This window comes from Haemaphysalis longicornis, unplaced genomic scaffold, assembly GCF_048455015.1.
Source record: "Haemaphysalis longicornis isolate Haplotype H1 unplaced genomic scaffold, Haemaphysalis longicornis Haplotype H1 scaffold_5, whole genome shotgun sequence".
Lineage (NCBI taxonomy): Eukaryota > Metazoa > Arthropoda > Arachnida > Ixodida > Ixodidae > Haemaphysalis > Haemaphysalis longicornis.
Window position 1 is genome coordinate 102,822,492 of NW_027526385.1, and position 26,171 is coordinate 102,848,662.

Consider the following 26,171-nt stretch of genomic DNA (forward strand, 5'->3'; position numbering starts at 1 on the left):
AGGCCAGCATGGGCGCATTGCGCATCAGCGTGGTAGGACGAACAGATGGCCGAACGCAAATGACGGGGAATAACTAGCAGCCATTTGCGGCCCTCGGCGATATAGTTGCGCCGATACAGGAGGTCGTCACGAACAACACAGTGTGAGGCCTGGCGACGCGCTGCACGGGACGCCGAAACGGTGGACGGACTCTACAGGTAGCGCAGTAGAGACGCGATCCAGGGGTCTTTTCGCTGCTCTGCGGCCATGTCGTGTATGTCAAGTGACGCCAGGGCGCAGTCCGTAGAGGAAAGGCAGTCATTTTCCGACTCGACGGGACATCGAGAAAGGGTATCAGCGTCCGTGTGTCTGCGGCCGGACCGATACACAACGCGAATGTCGTACTCTTGGATGCGAAGAGCCCAACGACCAAGTCTGCCGGACGGGTCTTTCTGTGACGAAAGCCAACACAGCGCGTGATGGTCCGTTACAATGTTAAACGGGCGTCCATAAAGGTAGGGGCGGAATTTGTGAATCGCCCAAATGATCGCCAAACATTCTTTTTCCGTCACTGAGTAATTTCTCTCCGCCTTTGTGAGAGTACGGCTGGCATAAGCAATTACGTACTCCTGGGCGCCTTCTCTGCGTTGTGCGAGCACAGCGCCGAGAGCGACACCATTGGCATCAGTGTGTACCTCAGTTGGCAGGAGGGGGTCGAAATGTCGCAGTATTGGGGGCGACGTAAGCAAACGCCGTAAAGATACGAAAGCTTCTTCACAGGCAGGCGACCAGTCGACAGGTTCTTTACTGGATCCACTGAGGAGTTTTGTCAAAGGTGCGACGATGGTGGCAAAGTTCCGTACGAAACGCGGGAAATAGGAACATAATCCGACGAAACTTCGGAGGTCTTTAATCGTGGTTGGTTTCGAAAATTGGGCGACTGCGTGAACCTTCTCCGAGACGGGAAGGATGCCATCTTTTGATACGACATGACCCAAAATGGTCAGTTTGCGAGCAGCAAAGCGACACTTTTTCAAGTTGAGCTGTAACCCAGCAGACGTGAGGCATGTCAAGACCTGTTCTAGGCGCTCCAGGTGAGTGGTGAAATCGGGCGAAAACACGACAATGTCGTCTAAGTAACAAAGGCATGTTTTCCACTTGAGGCCTCGTAGAACACCGTCCATCATTCTCTCAAATGTTGCGGGGGCGTTGCAAAGTCCCAAAGGCATGACGTTAAATTCGTGAAGTCCATCAGGTGTCACGAAGGCAGTTTTTGAGCGATCAGATTCGGCCATGGGGACTTGCCAGTAACCTGAGCGTAGATCGAGAGAAGAGAAAAATTCAGCGCCTTGCAAGCAATCAAGAGCGTCATCGATACGAGGTAGTGGGTAGACGTCTTTGCGGGTGATTTTGTTCAGACGCCTGTAATCGACGCAGAACCGGATGGACCCATCTTCTCCGGGACGGCCATGACCAAAATGGGGTCGAGAGCTTCCACGTACCCGAGACATTCCCCACGATATAATGTTGAAGGGCAAGACGACGGGTTGCCGACAAGCATCACACTGGACCCACATTGGACGTCGAGGACAGCAGCGGGCAAAGGCAGGCATTTCCAAAACGAAAAAACACTCGATGGCGTGAAAACAACAGTTGAATCAGGCTTGACGTCACAAGAAACAGGCACAAGCACGGAGGAATTGGGCGGAAGGGACGTGTCGTCCGTCACGATTAACCTGACGGGCAGGTCATTCGATGGCGGTTCGCATGACGGAAATAGTTCGATCTGAGCACGGGCACAATCAATGATGGTGTGATGACGTGATAAGAAGTCTCATCCGAGGATGATGTCGTGAGAACACGAGGGAAGGACAATGAACTCGATGATGTACGTGATGTTTTGGATAGCTACACGAGCGGTGCACATGGCCAATGGTTTCACCTATTGCGCGCTTGCGGTTCGGAGAGTAAGGTCGAGAGTGGCGTCGTCACTTTTCGCAATGAGCGGCAGAGGCGTTCACTTAAGACGGACACAGCGGCACCAGTATCGACAAGCGCTAATGCGGCTACACCTTCAACAGTCAGTTCAATAACATTGGCGGGTGAGGAACGAGGACTTCGGCATTTAGACGTCGTTGCAGTTCTTTCCTCGGGAACTGCAGCCGTCAGTTTCCCTCGGCGGGTGGATTCTGGCGAGGGCGGATGGGGGATAGGGAACGGGTACGCGGGGACGAGGAGCGGCGGCGTGAAAAGGGCGGTTGGTCCGCAGGGTATGAACTCGGTGTCGCGCCCGTGTCAACTCGAGCGAAGTACTGCTGGGGTCCATAGTTGGGCGCTCGATGTGGGGCGTCGTTAGAAAACGATGGCCGCCGGCGGCACAACCGGACCACGTGTCCTGGAGTGCAACATGCGTAGCAAATGGGGCGGTTGTCGGGAGTGCGCCAGGGGTACGGTGTTTGAGGTGGAAGTCGGTTATACGCCATCGTCCGCAGATCTGTCGTGCGGTAGTAAGGCTGGAAAACGCCTGGTTGCAGCTGTCGGACGATTGCAGCATAACTTAACGGTATCGTCCCAGTAGAGGCAAGAGGGGAGGCCACCGGTGGCGCAAGCGGCACTGCCACTTGGGGTTCGAGTGATGCTGCTACGGATGGCGCGAAGGACACCGTGGAAGGCGAAGCAAACAGGGCTGCTGCGGCGGAAGTCACAGGCGGGGGCACAGGCGTCAGATGGCCGATTGAAGGGAGCGTCTCAGCAACCTGCTCTCGGACTAGGTGGCGCACATTCGCAGGCAAAGGACACGCAGGCTCAGAAGCACTGGGGAGCAGGTACAGCTGCCGCGTAACTTCTTCGCGTACGAACTGCTCAATGTGGGGCAAAAGGCACGAAAGGTCAGGAGGCCAGGTTAAAGACGATAATGACCCTCGAGATAAGCCATCATTCGGCGACGGACGCTGGCGTGTGAAAACGCGCTGCTTTCGCAGTTTGTCGTAGCTGAGGCACAAATTTGTAACCTCGCTCATAGTCTGAGGGTTCTTTCCCAGCAGCATCTGGAAGGCATAGTCCTCAATGCCCTTTAAAATGTGCTTGATTTTATCGCACTCGGGTATCTCAGGATTAACTCGTCTGCACAGGTCCACGACGTCTTCTATATAGCTTGTGTATGTCTCGTTTTTTTGCTGCGCTCGCGTGCGTAGGCGTTGCTCAGCGTGAAGCTTGCGGACAGCGGGTCGAGCGAACGCCGCCAAGAATCGGGCCTTGAAATCCGACCAAGTTCCCGCATCGGCTGTATGGTTACGGAACCACATACGGGCTAATTCGTCCAGATACAAGTCGACGTTGTTGAGCTTCATGGCGTCATCCCATTTATTATGAACGCTCACCCTTTCGTAGGAGGACAACCAGTCCTCTGCGTCGGTATCATCCTTGCCGCTGAGGTGGGGAGGTTCGCGTTGGGGCAGAACACCGCAGCACATGATGGGCGCGGGCTGCGGCGACGCCATTTCCTAGTAGTCGATTCGTCCAGCTGCGGGTGTAAGCACTCGCTTGCTGCGCAATTCCAGGTTGGGGACCTTATAAGGTGTACGACCTCCACCAAAATATAGTGGGGTTTATTGGCAGGAAGGCAAAGCAAGACCTGACTATCGCGGAGTCCAAACGCGTCCAAGCGAGCTCTCGGGTCGGGGCACCAGTCTCGCGCACAGCCCTCTCGATGGGGCTGTCTAGCCCAGATTCAATATATATAAATATTCGTCTCTGGTTTCTGGTTAACTCGATGTCGCAAAATCCGCGGAAAATTTCTAGATAGCTGCAGAGTTTCGAGTTACGCGATATGACAAAAATTTGTTGCCAGGTCACCGAAATAACACTGTGCTGGTAACAAATGCTCCACTGCAGGGGTGAACTTTCTTTATCAAGAAAGGCTAATGATAACTGGGCGTCCTTAAAATTTTGAGCGTCCTTGACAATTGATAAATAAGCGTCCTCAAGCATTTTTTTCGTTACAACCGGCTGGCCTTTCGCGCATAGACTTTACACGCAGGTCGAATTTGTGGCCTGTTTGTTTAAAACCAAGACCTAAGACGTCACTAACCTGCTTAACCAGAAAATAACTTTTAAAAAATCCTTTTTGCACATAATAAAACCCAAGTTATAGCCCAACCTGGATCTCTCATTTGTTTTACTTTAATGTGTTACTACTGAGTGTCCTGAAAAGCACTTTCTGCTCACAGGGTTTGCGCTGTCGCAGCGTGGTGCGTGTAAAAGTGCGATAATATGTTGGGAGGATTACAAGCAATGGTAGTGGTTGGTTTCTATTAAACAAACGTGTGAATTCCTTTGAAACATTCTCAACATGTGTATCGCTCCTAAGGGTCCGATAAACGTTGGGGGTGTCACGGAGGCCTTCGCGTTATTGTACATTCTCAGGAGTGTATACCGTGCACGGTTACATGGGATTTGGCTTTTAGCACCATCACGAGTAACATTCCCACCCCAGCCCCCGCGCTACCCAGACTTGTACTCAGACACACGGCGGGGCATCCATTCGGCCATTACATCCAGTTTGAGGTCTGTTAGACTAGCTAGAAATTTAGTGCAAGCACTCACTGTTTGCTTTCTAGGTAAAGATTACTTAGGGTGATTTTGTCAATGTAGAAAACCGTAGATTACATTCAGTAGCAAACATTAAAACAAATCAAAAATAATCTTCAGCAAACACTCCTCAATTCAACCATGCTTCCGGCGGCCATGAAAGCGTGGAATTTTTAGAAAGACATCTTTCTTAGTAGACCCGATAGTGTCCTATTACAAACCTAATTCATTTCCCCGTACCTGTTGGTCCCCCAAAAGCTCTGGAAATATTTCTGGACATAGGGTGCGCGTGTCAAACCGGGCTTTCATTGCATCAAACGAATACTTTAAAATCGCTGAAAAGCAACGGTTCTAGACAAGACAACAGACGCATCGATCACAAAGAAGGAGTACAATAACGTACCCTTATCTCATAAATCACGTATGGATATACGTTCAGATCATTCGCTGATGCGTTTTCTTGGTTGGCGAGAAAGCGTCGTGTGGGTTCGTTTTTCGTTTGCGATTTGGGTCTTTGAAAATTAGAGGATCGATTGAACGCACTGACACCCCGCACGGGGCACCTTGAGTAATCTTGGTGACGGTACTGGCGATACCGCGGACCCCGAGCCCCCAAACATAAGCTGGATCCAACCGTGGCGATGTGTTTATAGGTGGAGGGTTAGAAACCACGAACGGTGGCCGTCGGAGCCCAGGTCAAGCTCCGGCGGATGGGCTCCCTGTCTGTTCACCAGGCAGGAAGCTCCGGGACCTCTTTGACTACCAGGGTAAGGTCAAAGAAGAAAGTACCCCCGTCTCCCTGCTTTTTGCTATGCCATATGGATAAATCAAACCCCCCCCCCCCCTAGGCGTGATCGGCCCCCGAAAAGGGGCCGCACCGAAGTTTCTTTTCCATCCCTTCCAACAATCCACAGTCCGAAACCTGACAACTATCCTCGATTCTTGGTTATCGAGGCAGTTGACAAAACAAACCCTGTTTCTTCAATGTCCGTATTCCTGATCACTAAGTTCCTGGAAGGCATCCTCGGAAAATCGTTCGATGCTAAGAAACTCCGTACCGTAGAAGTCCTTGTCAATGTCAAGACGCAGCAACAAGCCACTAACCTCCTGACGCAAACCTGCATGGCAGATCTGGCCATCCGAGTCACTCCCCATCGTAGCCTCAACAGCTCTCAGGGTGTGATCTCGGAGACCGATTTGTTGAATGAGACCGAAGCTGATCTGTTGGAAGGCCTGAAAGATCAGGGTGTAACTGCAGTGAGGCGTATCACCATCAGACGAGACAATAAGGAAATCCCCACAAAGCATATAATCCTGACATTCAACAAATCAAAACTTCCAGAGCACATCACTGCTGGCTTCATTAGGTGTGGTGTACGTCCGTACATACCTAACCCGCGCCGCCGCTACAAGTGCCAGCGATTCGGGCACGCTACTTCTTGTCGCGGCAAAACGACCTGCGCGAAATGCGCCGCACATTACCACCCTACTGAAAACTGTGACTCTACTACCTTCACCTGTGCAAACTGTCAGGGGCCGCACGCAGCATGGTCCCGCAGCTGTGAAAAGTTTCAATTAGAAAAGAAAATCATTAACATCAAGGTCACTGAAAACATCACCTTCCCAGAGGCGCGGAAGAGGTTCGCCTCTTTCTCTCTGGGGAGGTACGCCGACGCAGCACGCCGGGGGGCGGAGCGGCGCCTGGTTTTTGCGGGGACCCAGTACCGCGAGTCGGACTTGGTCCCGCCCCCGCCCCCCCCCCCTGGGTTGCCTCAGGCAGCCCAACCCGCCTCCGCACCGCTCGCTGAGTCAGCAGCGGCTGTGGTGGCATCCACGTCCGGTGGGGATGCTGCTGCACCCACCGTTTCCCCCCCTCCACCGGCCCGAAGCACACGCGAGGGCCCGAACGAGATGGAGGCGGAGGCAGTCGCAGCGACCCCCTCCCACGCCTCACTGCCTGTGCCATCTGGGGTGCTCCCCACACCTTCGGCACTGGCAGCGCAGGCAAAGAACACCCGAAAGGGTACCATGTCAAGGGGCCCAGTCCGCTGGGCACCCCCTTGCCTTCAGATGACGACATGGACGTCGAGCCCTTCCGGCTTTCATCGCAGCGGAAGGAACGGGCTGCGACGTCCAGGTCAGTAGAGAAGGTCAGAAAACCCCTTCCAAGAGTGCAAGCCCGGAAAGACCCTACATAAATAGTCACACTCCAGTAGCTCTGAACACATAATAATGGGAAGAGAAAATATTGTTCAATGGAACTGCAGAGGCCTTCTGAATAATCTTGACGACATTTATGAGATTCTGCATGCCAATCAGCCAAGTATAATGTGTGTCCAGGAAACACATCTGAATTCCAAACACACAAATTTCTTGAATAGTTACCTGGTATACAGGAAAGACAGGGATGGCTGCACACACTCTTCTGGGGGTGTGGCCATAATCACCCGGAAATCTTTAGCATGCCACCCTGTCACTTTAAACACTATCCTTGAGGCTGTAGCAACACGCTTAATAATATTTAATAGGTTGATAACGGTATGCTCCATATACATTCCTCCTGATGTTACACTTTTGAGCTCTGACTTCGAGGCGCTGGTTGACCAGCTGCCTGAACCATACATTCTAACAGGCGACCTTAATGCTCACAATTCTCTTTAGGGCTCTTCTCGAACGGATGCCCGAGGTCGCCTGATAGAGAGGTTTCTTACATCCTCCGGAGCATGCCTTTTCAACAATAAGCAGCCTACATATCATAACATAGCACACGACACATACTCATGTCTTGACTTGGCTATTGGCTCTGCAGTTCTCTTTCCTCTTCTCGAGTGGGGTGTGGGACCTGACCCATATGGCAGTGACCATTTCCCCACTTCATTAACGTATATAGGTAAAGGCCCGAGCAGTCCATCTTCCCAAATTAGGTTCAATGAAGCACGAGCTAACTGGAACACATTTACAGAGACATCCAAACTACACCACACATCCATAGGACACCTACACGTTGAAGAAGCTACGCAACTCCTCACGGCGCACATCCTCGACGCCGCCGAAAAGTCCATTCCCCATGCCTCTGGTGCCCCGCGCAACCAGCGGAGGCCGTGGTGGAATGAGGATTGTAGGCGGGCTCGAGAGGCCCAGAACAAGGCGTGGGGTGTCCTTCGTCGGTACCCCACGTCGGGTAACCTCATTTTGTTCAAACGGGCCAAGTTAGGAAAACGTGTGCGCCGTGAGGCGAAACGAGAGACTTGGCACACCTTCTTGACATCCATTAATTCATACACGGACACACACAAAGTCTGGACACGTATACGCAAGCTCAAAGGACAACAGACACACAGCCTGCCCCTGGTTAGTACAACAGGGGACACACTGGAAGACCAGGCTAACACACTTGCACAACACTTCGAACACGTGTCCAGTTCAGCACACTACACCAACACTTTCATTAAACACAAAGCATCATGTGAGAAGAAGTCCTTGCGAGACACTAATAAGTCGAACTCATCCTATAACACCCCCTTTTCACTTCATGAGCTGAAGGTCGCACTCGGTACTTGTAAACCTTCAGCTCCAGGTGCAGACAGGATTTCATACACAATGATACAACACTTACATGCAGACACACTTGAAACACTTCTTCACCTCTACAATAAAATATTTCTTTCGGGGCACTTCCCACGCTCTTGGAGAGAGGCCATAGTAGTGGCTTTCCTAAAGGAAGTGAAGGACCCTTCCTCTCCCGCCAGTTATCGCCCCATTGCCCTGACAAGCCGCCTGTGTAAGCTCTTCGAGAAGATGGTAAACAGGAGACTCGTGTACTTCTTAGAGTACAACGGTCTTCTCGAGAGCTGTCAGGCAGGCTTTAGGGCGGGGCGATCTACGAACGATCAACTCGTTGCGTTAGAGTCATATATTAAAGATGCTTACCTGCATAAGCAGTACTGTATGACAGTATTCTTTGATCTTGAAAAGGCGTACGACACTGCTTGGCGGTACGGCATCCTCAGCGATCTGAAGTCCTTTGGTATGTCGGGTAACATGTGGAACACGCTTGCCAGTTACCTCTCTGAAAGAACGTTTCGCGTGCGAGAGGGAACTGCACTCTCTAGAGTTCATGTGCAGGAAAACGGTGTTCCGCAAGGTGGAGTTTTGAGTTGCACGTTGTTTATTGTAAAAATGAACTCTCTTCGGAAGGCTCTGCCTCCAACCATTTCCTGCTCAATCTATGTAGACGACGTGCAATTATCCTTTAAGTCTTGTAACCTGTCTATCTGCGAGCGCCAAGTCCAGCTTGGTGTTAACAAGCTATCTGGCTGGGCAGATAGCAACGGTTTTAAATTTAATCCAGTGAAGTGTACTTGTGTTTTGTTTTCGAAAAGGCGCGGCATTCGGCCGGATCCAGACATCAAACTCAATGGTGTCTCAATTGCGGTCAGAAATGAACACAAGTTTTTAGGTGTAGTCCTTGACGAAAAGCTCTCGTTCATTCCACACATAAAACAACTTAAACACAAATGCTTAAAGGCCATGAATATACTCAAGGTTCTCTCCCACTCTTCATATGGGGCTGACAAACAACTTCTTTTACGTGTTTTTACCAGCCTGATAGGTTCACGATTAGACTATGGAAGCGTTGTTTATGGGTCAGCAAGTAAGACATCCCTCAAAATGCTGGACCCAGTGCTTCATCTGGGGCTCCGGTTGGCTTGTGGCGCCTTTCGGACTAGCCCGGTCGAATGCCTCTATGTGGAGTGTAATAAGTGGAACCTACAACGTCAGCGAGCATACACAGATCTTCTTTTTGCTTTTAAAATTTCATCTATGCCACACCATCCTTTTAAATCGGCTTTTTATGATACGTCTCAGACAGCACTACTCCTAAACCGACCATCGTTCTCTGCGCCCTTCTCTTACAGAGTTAGAGAGGAAGCGTCAGAGCTTTCTGTCTCCTTTTTAGACACCATACAAAGTTCTCCAACAGATTTTATAGCGCCATGGCATCTCCGCCCTGTATCACGCGACACATCCTTCACACATCTAGATAAAAACCGAGCTCCCACATGTGCAATTCTGCAGCACTTCTTGTATTTGCAGCAGAAGTATCAATTTTCTGAATTTTATACGGACGCCTCTAAAACGGCCACCTCTGAGTCCTGCGCGGCGCATGGGCCCGGCCTTAATGTCACTAGAACTCTTAACAGTAATACCAGTATCTTTACGGCAGAGGCTTATGGTGTACTTCTTGTTGTTAATCATATCCTTCAAAGTCACATCCCACAATCCATTATATATACAGACTCCCTCAGTGTCGTGCAAGCGTTCTCGTCAACAAAGTCTTCAAAAAATCACGTTGTAAATCTAATATTCAAGGGTATTATGTCGGTGTATGTACGCAAATTTGAACTGGTTCTTTGCTGGGTCGCTGGCCACAGTGGTATAGCCGGGAACGAAGCAGCGGACCGAATGGCTGCTGCTGCTACACTCTCGAATACAGTAGACATAACCACATTACCCTACACCGACGTGAAACCACACATCAGAAAACAACTTCGCAAAACATGGCAAACACACTGGAGTGAACAAACAGACAAGTTACACGTAATAAAACCACACTTGGGACCATACACCACCGACACACGTAATAGATACACTGAAGTCGCGTTGCCTAGATTACGGATAGGGCACACTCATGAAACGCACTCGCACCTTCTCACGGGGTCTCCAAGACCTCTGTGCAGCAGGTGCGGAGAGGCCCTATCCGTGATCCACATCCTCATACAATGTAAGGCACTCGACATTACACGACGAAAACTCTTCCCACAACTACACACACGACATATTCCACCACACCCGTCATACTTCTTAGGAGATGAAGCCATGTTCTCTGTTCAGCGAACCTTAAGGTTCCTATCTGAAGTTAATTTCTTACAACTCATCTCTTATCACCCATAGTTTTACCCCTGGTCCTATACACCAGCCACCGTATTTATCTTTTAACCACTCACGTTCTTCACCCTGGCCCTTTACACCAGACGTGCTCATAGTATTTAACTGACTTTATCCGATTTCGCTCCTTATCAAATAACTTTTTATTTGGCGCTCTTTGCCCATGTCGGCCTTGCGCCTTAAAACTTAAACCATCATCATGAACGCACTGACAGCGAAGGTTGGACGCACTTTTAGCGAAGGTTTTCACGCCCTTTATATCAGTTGCGCTGAAGAAAAGCATCGGTTCTTCTCTCATCCTTCTTTAAGAAGGATTGTGGGACAGAAGTGCAGAAGGTCTTGTTTATGGCACCGTGTCGGGCGAATAAAACATTGCGAGTAGCTTTTTCACATTTCAGACACAAATGATCCTGGGACACGTCAGTTTTTAGATCATGTCACAATTGTAGAGCAAACAATTTTAAACATAGCCCACAAATGTATTTATTCTCTTCAGCGGTACAATGCGCTGCATTAGACGAAAATTAGTTAATAAAGTCAAGCTTTTTTGGGGTTTTCATCTAACAATATATCAGAACAAAAATAAAAAGTGCCTAGCCTCATGTGAATATTACGAGAAATTTGCACAAAACTCCGTCAGGCATACGAGTCAGTCATTGCATAACGGCAATTAGGAGAAGTTTTATAGAGCTAAAAAAGACTACAACCACCAGAAATCTCTTAAGAATGGCGCTTACAAATGTTGACTGCATATTTTTTCTAACATTGTAAAAGTAATAGGGCATTTTGGCGAGTTTAACTATAGTGAATTATATGAGAATACGACTATAAAGCAAGCGTCAGAGAGTTTACGAGGCTACAAGAATCCAATTAACAGGAGATGTGGAACTATTCCTCACAACAGGGGTCCTACTGAGTGCGATACAGCAAAAGGTAGGCTTATGAATGCTTGAAGTTTTTATTTTACGAAACATAAAAGCGTTGAAACGCAAACACTGCTTGCTAACATTTCTTCTAAAACTACCGTTTTGGGTTTATTTTTGGCAAGTTGTTTGCTTATAATTCTGCCTGGGAATAAATTTTGCGACAGAGAGGAAAATATTCGTCAGAATAGCAGCGCAATCTAACAAGTTTCTTAATTTCTTGCCATTAAAACAAGAAAGAAGCGAAAAGCTATCTCCAACCGTTATGTGGAAACGTGCTAAGGCTCCAAGAAGTGTAAATTGTTTCGTTTTTTTGTTCTTTTACATTGTTCTTGCAGCATCAGCGATTGGCCACAGTGAATACAGGCCGTTGTTTTCATTGGAAATAAGTGCACCTTGAACATTTACCACAACAATTTGCACAAATGCGAGTAGAAGGGGAATGTACCAGCACGAGAGGCTTCTTCGAAGAGGGTACTAGTATTGCTGAAGCAATAAATGACAAAAGGACATGGGACGTTCAACTTAATATGCCTCACCAACTGGACGGACCCCCCCTTCCACCGTCACCCCACAAAAAACTAACACATTGAAATTGATGAGCCACTCAGGCGAACCCCGCAAAAACGTATTTCGCCTGTTTTTTGCTGCAATCAAAATCTCTCATCATCATGGTATCTCATCTCACTTGCAAGCAGGACCATAAGAGGTGCTTTTAAGCCATGAATGGTCATCGATCGGCTTATAATTTTTTCTGTTGTCTTGCATTTAATTGTACTGCCGTAGGGTTAGAGATGACATAAAATATATTTCAGTCACTTCCCACTGATGTTTGCTTGCTTCGGCTGTTCCTTTTAACATTGGCGCTGTTTAACTCTGCTTTAATTTGTCCAACGCGAAGAAAAATCCTGAAATTGTAAAGAGAAAAACGCCCCTCTCACCCAAGGTGGAAATCGAAACTTGGTCCCTCGCTATCTGAATCCGGCGTCTTACTGCTTGAGCTCTCATGGAATTCCGAGTTCAGAAGTTTATTTCTTTTGGGTTAATCGTATCGGGTTGGCTTAGGGCTTCGCGTAATCATTTGTGTGCTCCTTCGTTCATTCGCCCGCATAGATCTCAGTCATCCAGGCTTGCGTGTGGACTTGCGCCACGTCAGGAGCTCACAAAACAGCAATGCAGTTGCAGAAGCCGGTTGGCCCGGGTTCTAGCGCATGCTTACCTGTCCACTTCGGCATAGATGTGAATGGGTGCGACCAAAACCATGTGGCCTGCAGTAATGGAGAACTTTCAGCGGCAAGTTAGGAAATGTATGCAAGCTGCAACAGCCGGGCCTACGTCGAAGAGAGAGGGGTCGGCAGCTCTGTTCTTTCTCTAGCCTAGCACCAGTATTGCAAGGTCCCCAAGTTTTAAATGATTTTTAGCGTACGTTGAACACGAGTTTTTGAGTTCTTCTAACACACGACAAGTTTTCGTTCCACACTGGCGCGGGAACTGAAAGGTAGGACATTTGCAGTTTTGCTGCAAGCAAAATCTATTGCTGTGTAGCCCAGGTGTGTTTCAAATTTTACCATACGTGTTTATATCCCCAACATGCTCGAAACTGGCACAAAGGAAGAGAAAGTTAACGAATCAAGTTTGCAAGCGCAAGTGAGGGCAAACCTCACTCATCGCCTAGACTCTATGTTCGAAACAGTCACAATTTTCGTGCAAATAAAATGTTTAAGGTAGGAAGGACACCATTTATATTACCTTAGCTAACATTTTTTTACACAGCGCTCTTCATTCTTCGCAAGGAGACAAATATTTCACATGATCTTTCCATTAGTTTTGTGAAGAACTCGTTTTAAAGAGTTATGTTATTTCGTCCAGAATGGAAATTATAAAACGTGTTCTTGAATGAAGCCAGAATGTTGCATTAACAGGTCGCTGTAAAAACAAGACTTCTTATGTAGCTTTCCCCACCCGTGGTGTTTCGGATTCAATGTGTGGCTCTTGCTGTAGCATGAATGGTTTCCTGAGAATAATGTTGTCGTTGACTGAATTAGGATGTGGTCGCCACCCGAAGGCAATAGCGGCTATAAGACCGGAAGTTAATTTCTTTCACAAAGTTCAAGAAATACTACAAGGCCATCACACTCTGAAATTTTTAGAGCAGAAAGAAATGTTTAAAGTGATAGTCTACCTTCCTTTAACGGGGTGGAATTAGTTTTATCTTGTTGTGTTTCCGGGTGTGTTTCATTTAAGCGATTAATTTAAATAAACTTTATGTCACCAGTCCATCGCGCGTTGTATCTTGCCTGACCGCCAATTGTCTTTAGTTTATTGTTTTTAAAAGCAAAATGTTGCGAGTTTGTAAAAACGTAACTACAGCGCACAAACAATATGTTCTAAGGGTCAATATTTTAGAAATTGATTGACTGCTTCACTAGATAACAGTTTACCAGCACCAGGAGAAGCCTTCCCGACAGGTCTCACAAAAAATACTACATCTTTAAAACAGGCCGCAATCGCTCGAGCGATCGCCACAACTCCATCTAGATACATAATCAGCGACTCCAAGGTCGCCATACGTGGCTACAGGCAAGGAAGGATACCAGAAGTCACCACAAGAATTCTTCAAGACCTACTAGCAAGAAAATGCAGCACAATTAAAGTCATCTGGATTCGTGCACACGAAGGGTTACAGGGCAACCAACAGGCCCAAACAGCTGCTTGCGAGATCGTCAGCCGAGCAGCAGTTAACCCCTCCCCGGCAGCAACAGAGCATTCCCAGAAGTTCGACGCCCTCGACTCGCACAAAAAGATAGCAAAACAGTACAATGATCACTGAAGCGAATTAACAGCTGCCCTCCAAACACTCAACCCTGCCAAACAATGGAGACAACTTACAACAAATACCTACCCGTACCCGTAGGCCTATATTCACTTCTATCCAAAAATCTTCTCGGATAGGTGCAAGCACAGCGGTCACCACGCAGACGTAATGCACATTATGTGGAAAGGCCGAAAGAAACCATGGAACAAGAACACCCTACACCCGATAGACATAAAAAATCTAGAGCACTGGGAAACCCTCCTGCGCAACTCCCTTCCCCAAACGCCGCTACACCTTGTCCATATGGCCGAAGAAGCCGCCAGAAACCAAGATCTTTAGTTGACAAACGCGGCAACGAGAGCCCAAGCTGTTAACTTCTGGGCGAATAAAGTTATTTCCGTCTGTCTCTCTGTGTCTCTCTCTGTTTAGCCGGATAGGATTCAGGCAAAGCCTTATAACTCACACTCAGCCTGGCCGTTGCGTCACAACAAAACGCAATGGCAATTAGGAAACCACAGTTCTTGTTAATGAGATTCTTGAAGCCCGGGATAAGCAAGAACAATGACACGCGTCTTAAGGAGGGTTTTAAAACACCGGGAGAACTTTCTGAAGAATAAAAGTATGTGTGCCGATCCGATAATTGGCTAATTCATTTCTTGTCGGTTGTGCAGACGACCTGCTCATGTGTTATTAGGTATGTTCCAAATGATGATCATCAATCTGTTTGCTTTTTCATAAAGCATTTGATCGTCAAATAAATTAACACAGCTGTAATAATAAACATATATTTTACTGGTATATATATAGTTCACTAGTTTATAAACAATTTATTAGCTACTTTACCTTCACTACAGTTGGGGGCCAAATTGCCAATAACCTGCAGGAGATGACAAACGTTGGAGGTACTGCTTCAAAATAAGGCCGTGCATGAACATTGACACCTCAAAATTACGCATAAACATACCTGTTTTATTGGAGTCCTTATAACGCCTTTTGACGACAAAAACTACAATACGGGCAATATTTGCTCGTGAAATACGTAGACGTGTGAAAATGTAGTTGTCTTGTTCTACATACTCTAGATCTCGAGTTATTTGCGCCATATGAAAGCGTAAGAGCACAAAGCTGAAGAAGAAGCAATGTAGGTAGACTAAGGACGGGGTGGACGGGGTGGACGGGGGACGGGGGAGGGGGGACACGGATTTATTGGCATGTTATTGTTAACTTCATTTGCTTGAAAATTCAAAACTAGGTTCTCCCAAAACGCCAGGTTCAAATGCACAACTTGGCCGCAGAGAAGGCGTAGATCATGCGCAGTGATCATGCTGCAGAAATACGACTTAGTTTTTATATATGAGGACAGATTCACGGGTAAACGGCATGACAATTTGTATGCATGGGAATCAAAGAATTCTGGAAAGCCCACTAGTGAATTCATACCGTTTACTTTACGCATGTTATGGCCCCTCCAATGTTTACAAAGTTGTATTTTTCGCAAAACATCGCCCGTATTTAAAGATTTCTCGTCGGCATCAAAGGGGTTTACGTTTACATTAGTCATGCCGGTCAAATAGACTGACGGAGGTATTTGCAGGAATTACTGAGTGCAGCCTCCCGCTCTCTAGAACTCCTTAGTGTCCCTTACACGCCTGAACTTAATAAATGGCTAATGGAAAACGGGTTTGAAGTTCGTAAATCCGCTTTAGCGCTCGTAATGAACGTCCTTGTATCCTGCCATTTCCGAAGTTTCATTTAGTGGCAGCCATTTCCGACGGTACGCGAACGATGCAATTGCGAAAGTTCCAAACCATATTTTCCGAGTGCACTTCAAATTACGCTCTTCAATTATAAGCACTAGACGTTTTTTCAGAAAGCCGGTGTCCAAGCTCTTAAATCTGACTTCAAGAAAAACTTGTCACCACCCAACGACACATTCTTTAATTATTATATAACTATTCCTTAAATGGCCACGGACGAGGTCGAGAAAAAATATAAATAACTTTAGGGCATTTTTAAGGTAATTCTTCAACTCCTTGTCTACCGCGGGCCCTTGACTTAAGTTTTTTTTACACCTAACACTGGTACAAAAAAAAACTTGAACAAAGAAGACGACCGTGATACCTCGCCAATCTTCACGATATAATCTCGCATCTACATGAGTATATCTAGACTGGTATTTAAAAAAAAGCCGTCCTCAATATGATACACCCCTGTCACCGAAAACATTTCAGTGCCCTTTGTTGGCATAGACAGCGCGACATAGCAACGACTGTGAAATGCTGTATACGACTTGCCATTGCTTCGTCTCTAATTTCTCCCATTCTAGTAAGTTGTATACTGGGGGGCGTAAAGAGCTCATATTCATGGAAAGCATTCCAGATAGTTTGTCAGAAAGACCTAGGCTTTATAAAAAGTTCTTGACTCGTAAACACTTTTACGTTTGATATCTAGCTCGGAAAGTAGGAAGCTAAATGCAAATGCCTTCCCTCATTTATGATTGCCTTTGGGTAGAGTTGAGAGAAATAGGTGAACACAGCTAGCTTCTGCTCACTCGCATAATAGAAAAAAATCAATTTAAGTTCCACCCTTTTCAGAAAGAAATTTTTACACACTTTCTGGTTGTTCCGGTCCGGACAGCAGGTAAAAGGGCAAGACCGGAACGGCCGAACCTTTTACCCATTTGTGGGAAAAAGTAAAAAAAAAAAAAACGCGAACTTTTCTTGAGCGCTCACGTTTTGCGTAGACAGACAGCGGACCATCACGGCCTTGTTGCCGCTAACGGCCGGATGGGGGTTTACTCAGCAATGGACCGAAAATGGTGACCACAGTTCTAAAGACGATAGTCTTTCTTTGCCTACTTAAACGCAGAAGTTTTGGTCTGTATGTCTGCTGGTCTGTCTCGGACTCGATTCAGCCACCCTTCCAAAGCGCAAAGAAGGCTGCGGAATAGACTTATATACCGAAAGTCAGTGTTCATACTTGTCAACGTTGTTGCACAAGACGATATTAGGCAAATATAAGGCAAAAAATCAATACGTAAGTGATATTCCGAGTGTTCCTTTATTAAAAAATAATGGATGCTTGGTTTTTGCGATAGCAAATGAAGTGCTACACCAATGGCAGGAAACCGTCGTCTGCGGTTGCCAGCGCTACCTACGGGGGGTATTTTAAGAAATCAAGTGGGAAATCTTACCAAATGTTCCACTAGCTGAGTTGTACGTTCTCCTTGGAACGCACGTAGAGTAGGGCAAAGTGGTTCTATAAACGTTGAAGTAGGATGCCTCGATTCACGGACGTCTCCAGCGTACTGCTGTGCTGGTATCGAGGAACCCGGCCTGGAGCAGTGGAACGCGGTAAATTTAAACCAACTTCAGCAATCCTTCAACGTGTTAACTCGGGAGGAACGAGACGGGAGAGGAAAATGATGAGAGGTAAGCGGGAAAGAGAAGGGTGGCTTTTCTTTGGCATGGGTGCTAGTCGACTATCGTCTTTTGTTGACATTTGCAAAGAAAGGAGCAGATACGCGGCCATTTTTTATTTGCTCCGTACATTTGGCTAGGCGTAGTTTAGGTGGTTTCAGTTGGGCGCCGAAAAGTCGGCTATGTTCTTTTACACTAAAGGCAAAGCCACCACTCCACATACTTAGGTGCTTTTTTATTAGCTTACGTATTCTTCTGGACCGAATGAACTTTTTCCGCTGACGACCAATACAATGGGAAAAAACTACACTCATCATCCCAATTCTCCCTCGCAAGGCGAAACACCAGAGGGGAGAAAACAAGAACTCCAGACAGTGTGCCATGAACTTTGTATGTTCGAGTGCAGCACCCTACCAAATTGAAACTTCGTTCCGAGGAGTGATACACCGCGAGAGCAACAGGTGCACAAGAAAATTTCTGCCATCTCTGTTTTAGTGCTTCTGTCTTTACTTACGATTTCTCAGTGTAGCGATTCAACTCTAATAGTCAATCAAGGACGTGAGTATGTACCCTGCAGTAAAAATGCTCCGCAAACCAACAGCATTTCTGCTGACAATGGGACAAGCGCTTCTGATTATGCAGTGTAGTTCGCGTACCTTGTTCTTGCAGTGCATGTCGGCATATATCTGCTTGCTTGGGCCCACAGATCTGTTGGACTTAGAACACGCCGGCGGAATTTGTAAGCAAACGGTGGTGAAAAGAGACGTAGTTGCGAGCACGGCACCAATTGTACTTTTTTTTTAAATATTTTATAATTTTTTTAAATTGCATTAGTCAAACTGTATAAAAATTATTTATATTATGTAATAAATAAAATACCCCATATGCACAATTTATTCAATCTTAGGAATAATTATATCGCACGTAATTTATAAAGAGACAAAATTGTTATCAGTGCAGAACACACGTCAATATTTTAGAAGGTAATGCTTGCATGGGAAACCTCTTGGGCCTGCCATTATTCCTTCACTCCTTGGACCCGCATAGCCCACCCTACAAGACCCAGTTCCCGTGGTTTCGAGGCATCGTAACCACACAAACCTAATACCAAGAACGCGTTATAAATTCATAGTTCTTCACCCTATGTGAGGAAACATGACAAGTGAAACTGTGCGGAGTCAGGAGAGTACACAAAAAAAACGTTTGTTTATAGTGGGCTCATTGAGAATAACCACACATAATTAGCTGAAGAAAAATTGGAACGAATATAGCTTTATTCTTGGGGACCACCATTTGGCTGTCTCTTCCCCTCCCATAAAAGCCATGTATTGACAGCAGAAGGCTGTTTCACAGTACGTATACGTTCTGTATATCTATTTAAGAAAAGTAGTGCACGTAAGTGCAACGCGAGAGTCGCCTTAGCTGCCAGTTGACATATAATAAGTTCGGCGAGTGATTTGAACAAAAACAAGAGTTATAGCCTTTTTGTGTAGCCCCACTCTCGCCGAAGACGGCCCTGTGTTGGCAGCATGACATGATTCTGTATCTTTTACTTCATACAGTGAACAAAATTATGAAATCTAAATGAAACCTTGCGTAAGATAATATCGTCTCGACGGTCGATTGAAGTATTGTTTTTAAAATAGTTCCGGAAATTGCCTGGGTCCTTGGAGCGAGAACCTGCGATTCTTTGTAAACGCAATTACGCTGTCGGTGGCTATATGGCTTCGCTGTAAATGAAGAAAGCGTAATAGAGAGGACGCTGTTCCTAGAGGCATTCCTGCGAGGAGATGGAAGCAACGTACAACGAAGCATGAGCAGAAATATGGGAATCAGTGAACTAGAAAACAGCGCGGCATTGATTGAGAAACGGCTAAGAAACGACGCCTGACTAGCCCCCCGTTTTTCGTATCCCGAGCAGAGTTCTCCAGCAGCGGCGGCTGAGAAACGCGCCAATGCGTCACCGAAACGTTCACTCCCGTGTTCTACCCTTTATAGACGAACTCCCGCCCCATTGTAGTCACTTTACCCTTTCAGCCTGGCGTCCTATATTCCGGACATGAGCCAAAGGACTCCTAGAAATTTCAGAACAACCCAAAACAGCATGTTTTCTGCGAAATAGATCCTCAAGGGAGCCGATTTCGACACATATCACCATTGTTCGTTTTTTGTTAAAGCTGAACGCTAGAAAGGGGAAGTCATTGCAGTGAAGACGAAGTTGACCTAAGGGTGACCCCAAAGACCGACGTCTCACTCTGATGATATGGCTATCTGTCTGAAAACACTTGCAGTAACACCCGCAATTTTTGAATGTGATCTCACTGCTTTACAAAATTTGTAGGCACATGCAAAATCAATTTTTTGTGAAGATTTACATTATAATATACTAATGACCTATTTAGATATTATGCTTGTAAATCACTAATTACTTGCATCACAAGCTCAATTTTTCGTTTGCAAGCTTATAGTGTCAAATAATGAAGAAAACACAAAGAAAAAGTTTTTTTGATAGAAGGAACATCTTCATGCCTGAAAGGGGGAAAGGGACACTGAAGTGAATTTTCAAGCTCCGGTTTTGCTTGCACTGCTTAGACTGGCTAAAATTAGCAAACATTTCATCGTTTATCCGTTTGATAAGTCGTTGAATATTTTATAAAACGGGAAAGAAGAAATACTACCATGCGCGGTCTGTTGCGGCCGCACCACGAAGAGGTTGCACCGTGATTGGACGATGTCCAAGGTTAGCAATCAATGAAGTTTCTGTTTTGGATCTGTAAAACAACATGCTTTACATCCGACGGCATCATTGAATGGGCATTCTCGATATCTCAGTAATCATCGTAGAGCACTTGTGCCATGTTCGCGGCTGTAAAATGCCTAAGATAAGCCACCCAGGACGGCTTGTAATCGTAGAGATCACTAGCCGAGGCCTACGCAGTGGATGAACGCCCTCCGCGTCACCGCAGACGCTCAAATGCTGTGCGCTTTTCCCGCATTATAGGAGCTTGCGTCACTCATGCCTGTATCGTAAAAAGCGTGTCGGTACCAGGCCAAGGGTGTGCTGATTCACGTCTGTGCCCACTGCCCGCAAGGTGTCGGTGCTTGTGGCAACAGCACGCCAATGAAAACTCACTAGCGCGTCGGTGTTTGTCTGCGCGCGTTCGGCGAACTCGCTCGTGGAGCAGTGAACGTTACGGCTCAAAAAAGGTTAACTCCGTTTAGAAAACATCGGCCGGAAACGAAAAAATAAACTTACAAAAAAAAAACCACGTACCCCCAGGGATTCGAACTTGCGACCTGCAAAACAATAATCATAGCGCTTCACACCACTCGGCCACGAGCCAGCACTGCCGACGTTGAGCATATAAGGTATATAATGTACAATAAGTTTACACTTTTATTTATTTAGCATTTCAAGTACTTTCGGTGACTATTTGTTGTATAGCGGTCGTGCAGTAAGCGTCCACCAAACTTCCACAATGTCACGTCTGCATTTTTTAGACGGAAAAGCGTTCGCAGATGTGCGGTCGTGCAGCTGACCGCTGTGCTTGTTCACCCAGCGCAAAAAAGGGCTTTTTTCACCCTAGTTTTACGCTGTGCGGTAAAGGTTTCAGTAGATTTTATTTCCTTTGCACCTATATTGACTTTACTGACTGTTCTCCCACCTTCAAGTGACCTTACATTTTTCTACTAGCTTAAAGTCAGCGAAGCGTCGCATGTGCTTTTTTGCAGCGCTTGTGTGGGGCGACCCGGACCAGGAGCTTGATACAGTGTACAAACTAAGTAAAAAAAGGCCCATTCTTTCATTCACAAACGTGTTGTGGCTTAGTTTCAACTGAGCGAGCGAATTGCGACGAACCGTCGGCGGCCGGCGGACTAAACGCTGGGCCGACTGACTCGGTCGGAAGGGTCGGCGAGCCGTGCAGTAGCGCAGCCAATTTCCAGCTCATCTCCTCCTGACGTCACAAGAAAACGCCACAGAAAATGGGCGTGGGTGCAGAGGTGAGGACAGCATTTACGAATTGTTTTTCTACTAAATAAATTAGCGTAAACGCGCTCAGAGTGGTTGAAAACACGCCTATGGACCCCGGACTACAATTTGCGCTAGTATTCCCGCAATGTTTACAAATCACTTCGGTGTTCCTTTAAAATAATCCCCAGAACACATCGCCCACTCCAGCCACACCGTTAAAGCATTCTGTGAACCATAATACAAAACCTCTCGCAACCCTCCTGCTATCGACGCAGACGGTTAAATGCAAACTTTTCCAGTGACGAATTCTTTTGTTGTCGTCGGAGCTTGGCCGTTGTCTCGCAGATGGTTTGACCTTTTAGTCGTAGCGGGTTTTACATCGATTCACATGCAGATTGGACTAGTTATGGCAGTGTCTTTGATTTCGACGCTTCTCCTTTTGTTTCGCACGAAGGAATCTTCGCAAAAAAAAAAAAAAAAAAAACTTCCGCGTCGTTAGACGGAGGGGTGCGTTATTTTTCTATTATTTTGCACGTCGAAGCATCCCTCTCCAAAACCAAAGTGTTTCAAACGTGTCCGGATGGCACAATCCGATAGACCTCGGCTTCGGATGAGAGGAACCCAGCCTCATTCCGATCACGTAGAGAATGTTTTTCTTTTCACTTCAGCCACGACAATCACATACGTCAGAGAAAGGTGGCCTTCCTAAAGTACCTTTTCCCCGCGACATACGCCCTCACGGAAACAGGAAAATTTTCATTATACATACTGGTTCATAACTGGGAATGTAAAATTGCCTCCCGAAATTACGCCACAATTTACCGCCAAATCGGAACACCTAATGAACTTCCAAATGTTTTGCATCGGGGTGTTTGGTAAAGCTCACGGCTGTTTGGTATTTGGATAGCTGAATAAAATCTCATCTTGCGTCTGGGTTCATTTTTCATGCCAATGGTACCAGTCGCCTATATTAATGCTACGGGCTTATTTACGTCACGTGTGTTCTTTTGGAGGTGTGCGGAAAGACGGTTTGGGAAATTAAGCCTCAATTTATTCGGTAATCCGCTATTTTGGAGGTACCATGGTCGCCCAATCTGACATGCACAAACAACTTTCCAAAGCTAATTCTTTACGATGTTTGACATCGCCAAACTGTAGTTTGTTTGGAGTACCTTCCTTCCACTTGTGGCACATTGGAATGTCTTTGGAAATGTCTGAGCCTCTCGGTGAATCATTTACCCACAAAGGTGTCGTATTCCTGTCAACTTACAATTTGGTCCACGCACGCGCTTCCTTAACTAAAAAATAACGACATTTTGACTGAATACCATTCTTTCACGCAGAAATTGTGCTCAAGAGTAAGAATAGTAATCATGAAAGAATAGTCGGTGCTGAGGTATTCACCAGAAATTCAAACTCTTTAGCCAGCCAAGAAGTAAAAGAAATTCATTATTGAGAACCCAAAATGGTCCGCCATCAATTTAGCTGGAGGACACAACATTTCTCGGTAATTTAAATTTTGTAGTGGGGTCTTCGAAGCATCTGCTTTAATACATATAGGTAAGCTTGCATTTGCTTCAGAGGAAGCATGAAAGAAGGCTTATTTTTCTAATATCCACCCTGAAGAGGCGAATCATCTTTCCGCCTGAAGCGGCATAGTTTAGCAAAGCCTACCCCATGGTCGGCATTATTGAATGTCAATGCCTTCGCAAACACCCTGTCGTGTTTCATCACGGTGAATCTCCCTTTTTTTTCTTGTTGTTTTCGGCATCCCCCACTCTTCATCCTCTTCAAAGGTAAGCTGCGGCTTCTCACAGGTGGCTGCCGTAGTGGGAAGACAAGGCTAATTTGTGAAATCGCAAAGACAGCGCTCAGATGCGTTTTTTGTGCTGCTACATATCTGTTGGGTAACTTTTATTTGGCTTCCATACTTCGTACAACAGAGCAACCATAACTGTTGTAGCTCCACATCTTTGTATGTCTGAAGCCATGGTTGCTTTTAAGGTGGTGTTAATAACATTTATTTTAAATATGGGGTCCGGCTAGCATTTATTCTTTTGTTTTATTACGATCTGCTCGCGTACATTATTTTGTTTCACAATTCAGTCATTTCTTTTCGCAAAAAAAAACAGAATGAGTTCTATATTTGGGAGAGTGAACAATGGCGTTAAAAAACCACCACCTACGCAACCGCGCTAGGATTATCATCTCCTTCGGATTAGCATCCCAAGGTTATCGTGTCACTTTGGATTTACTCTTTAAACGTGATCATCTGCGTAACGTCAATTTAGACATCCCTTACATAGAACGTTCATGACTTTTTCACTGTAAAAACCCCTAAAGTCCAGGAGAAAGCAGGATGGTTTTAGACGTACGCCATGATGGTGGTATGTATAACGCATATCGTTTTGACGGCCTTGTCATAGGCGCATATCGCGCCACATGGGTGCAAATACAAAGGAGAATATCGTAACAGTCAATCCCACGGTGACTGCACTGCCTCTGCGCTTACGTCGTAAGATTTAATAAGGCCGTTTAATGGCTATATGATCCTTGACCTTCAATATTTGCAAGCAGCTTCGCTGCCTTCTATTAAGTAAATCGACCATCGCGGGGACTCCCCAACATGTGCCAGCAAACATGGGCCGCACAGGCCCCACGAGTGGCCGCTGATACGTTGCATCCGGCTGGAGCATGTGCGGACACGTTATGGTGATGGAGTTTGTGAAATGAAGTGGTGCACTGCGTGTGCGCAGCGACACTGCTGTGTGACGCCTCCTAGGAGACAACAGGCCGATTACGAACAGGAACACCCTGGGTATGCGTGTCCCTCCTGGTATAAATTGTACGCTGAGAGATGAGCCACTATACTAGGGAAAAACTTTCTGTGGCCATGGAGCGAAAGCTATTGGACAGGGGGAAGGGGGAGCTCACTGCTTCGTGTTACTTCGCCAAAGTAGTTCTCAATAAAATGGTTTCGGTTTTACTTTCGGCATGACAGGTACGCATTTGATACAGTTCATTTATTCGCATGATTTCCGAGGTTGAGTGCGCTAAAGCACCATCACCGAGCTTGCAGGCACATGAGGCCTCCTTCCCCACACTTCGCTTGTTTATAAACACAAGCGAACGCTTTGACTGGATAATTCCGTGTCGCTGAGAAGTGAAGTGAATTTTGTCAACGGTGTAGTTTTGAGGGCATGCACTGATTTGTAAATCTTCTGGAGCTCAAAGCTGGGCAAAACCAGCAATATGTGTAGTGTACCCACATAGTGCGGGAGCAGTAAACCGAAAAAGCAGCGCGTACAAACGCCCATGCACCCGCCATTACGCCGGCAAACTGGCTACCCAAAGGTATGGCGGAAACGACGGCGAGTCCCGGTTGCGTCAGCCTCACTTGAGCGTACACTTTGCAAAACACTTGCTTTGTTGTGACAGCTTTTGCTTCTCAAGCTTCTTAAAAATCCTATGCGGAGAATGAAGTGGCGCGCTGCCGCTAGCTGCCGAGGACTGTCGACATGCCGTCGACGAGGACGCCATGTTTTTTTTCAGATGACAACCATTGCGATACCAGTGGCAAAAGTGGCAAGCAAAATATCCGAAAATGAAAGAAATAATGCTCCTGGTTTCATATATATTGGCTAGTAATTTAGTGGCACTTTCAATCCAAGGCTAGAACTTAAGAACTATATCGATTTTTTAGTTTCTTAGGTTGCAGCCATGCAAATACTTTGTTGAACTACTTCCAGGAGCGCAGCAAAACGGCGTGGTTCGGCTCTGTAGCCTTGACAGCATTGCCACCGAACATTGTCCCTGATTATCGAAATACTGCATTTGTCCCGTTTAACGAACCCTTTTCCAAAAGCTCCTCCAAAATATTGTTGCAGAAACCACATCAAGGCAGAAAAAGCTGATATTGCTAGCACTGGTCCCTCCCGCAAAGCCGTGTTCTTTGTGCACGGAACGGCTATCTTGAATAGCAGGCGTCCCGTACTTATTATAATCTAAGTCATCACAGCTTCCACCTGTAACGGGTAGATTAATTTGAATGTGTCGCTATAGGAAGCGGCCAATTTAAGGAGTAGTTAACCACAGCAACATTAGCTTGTCGAAGCGATAACACACATTTTTACTCTGATATAAAAAGAATACTTTATCGATGGATCGAATTAATAATGAATCAATGAATCTGTGAAGTGATATAAATTACTCCGCCATTTCTTTATGGGTATAAATATTTATGCACAGCTTTACGTTTTTTCCGCCTTGTTCAACACAATGCAACACCGGCAAGACATTGAGCAATCGGCTTTGCGCTGTGAAGGGCAACGTAGCAGCCCCTGTTTGCTTCGGTGGCTCTGTGTACAAAAAAATCTAACGCATTGCCTTTACGTTGAATCCTGCATAAAGAGAGTTTCACCCCCGCCCCTCCCCTCGCCCCCCCCTCCCCCCCCACCGAGTGAAGTGCCTTTATTATGCTGATGTCTTGCGATCTCTTAAGACATTAGGACACATCTGCTTTG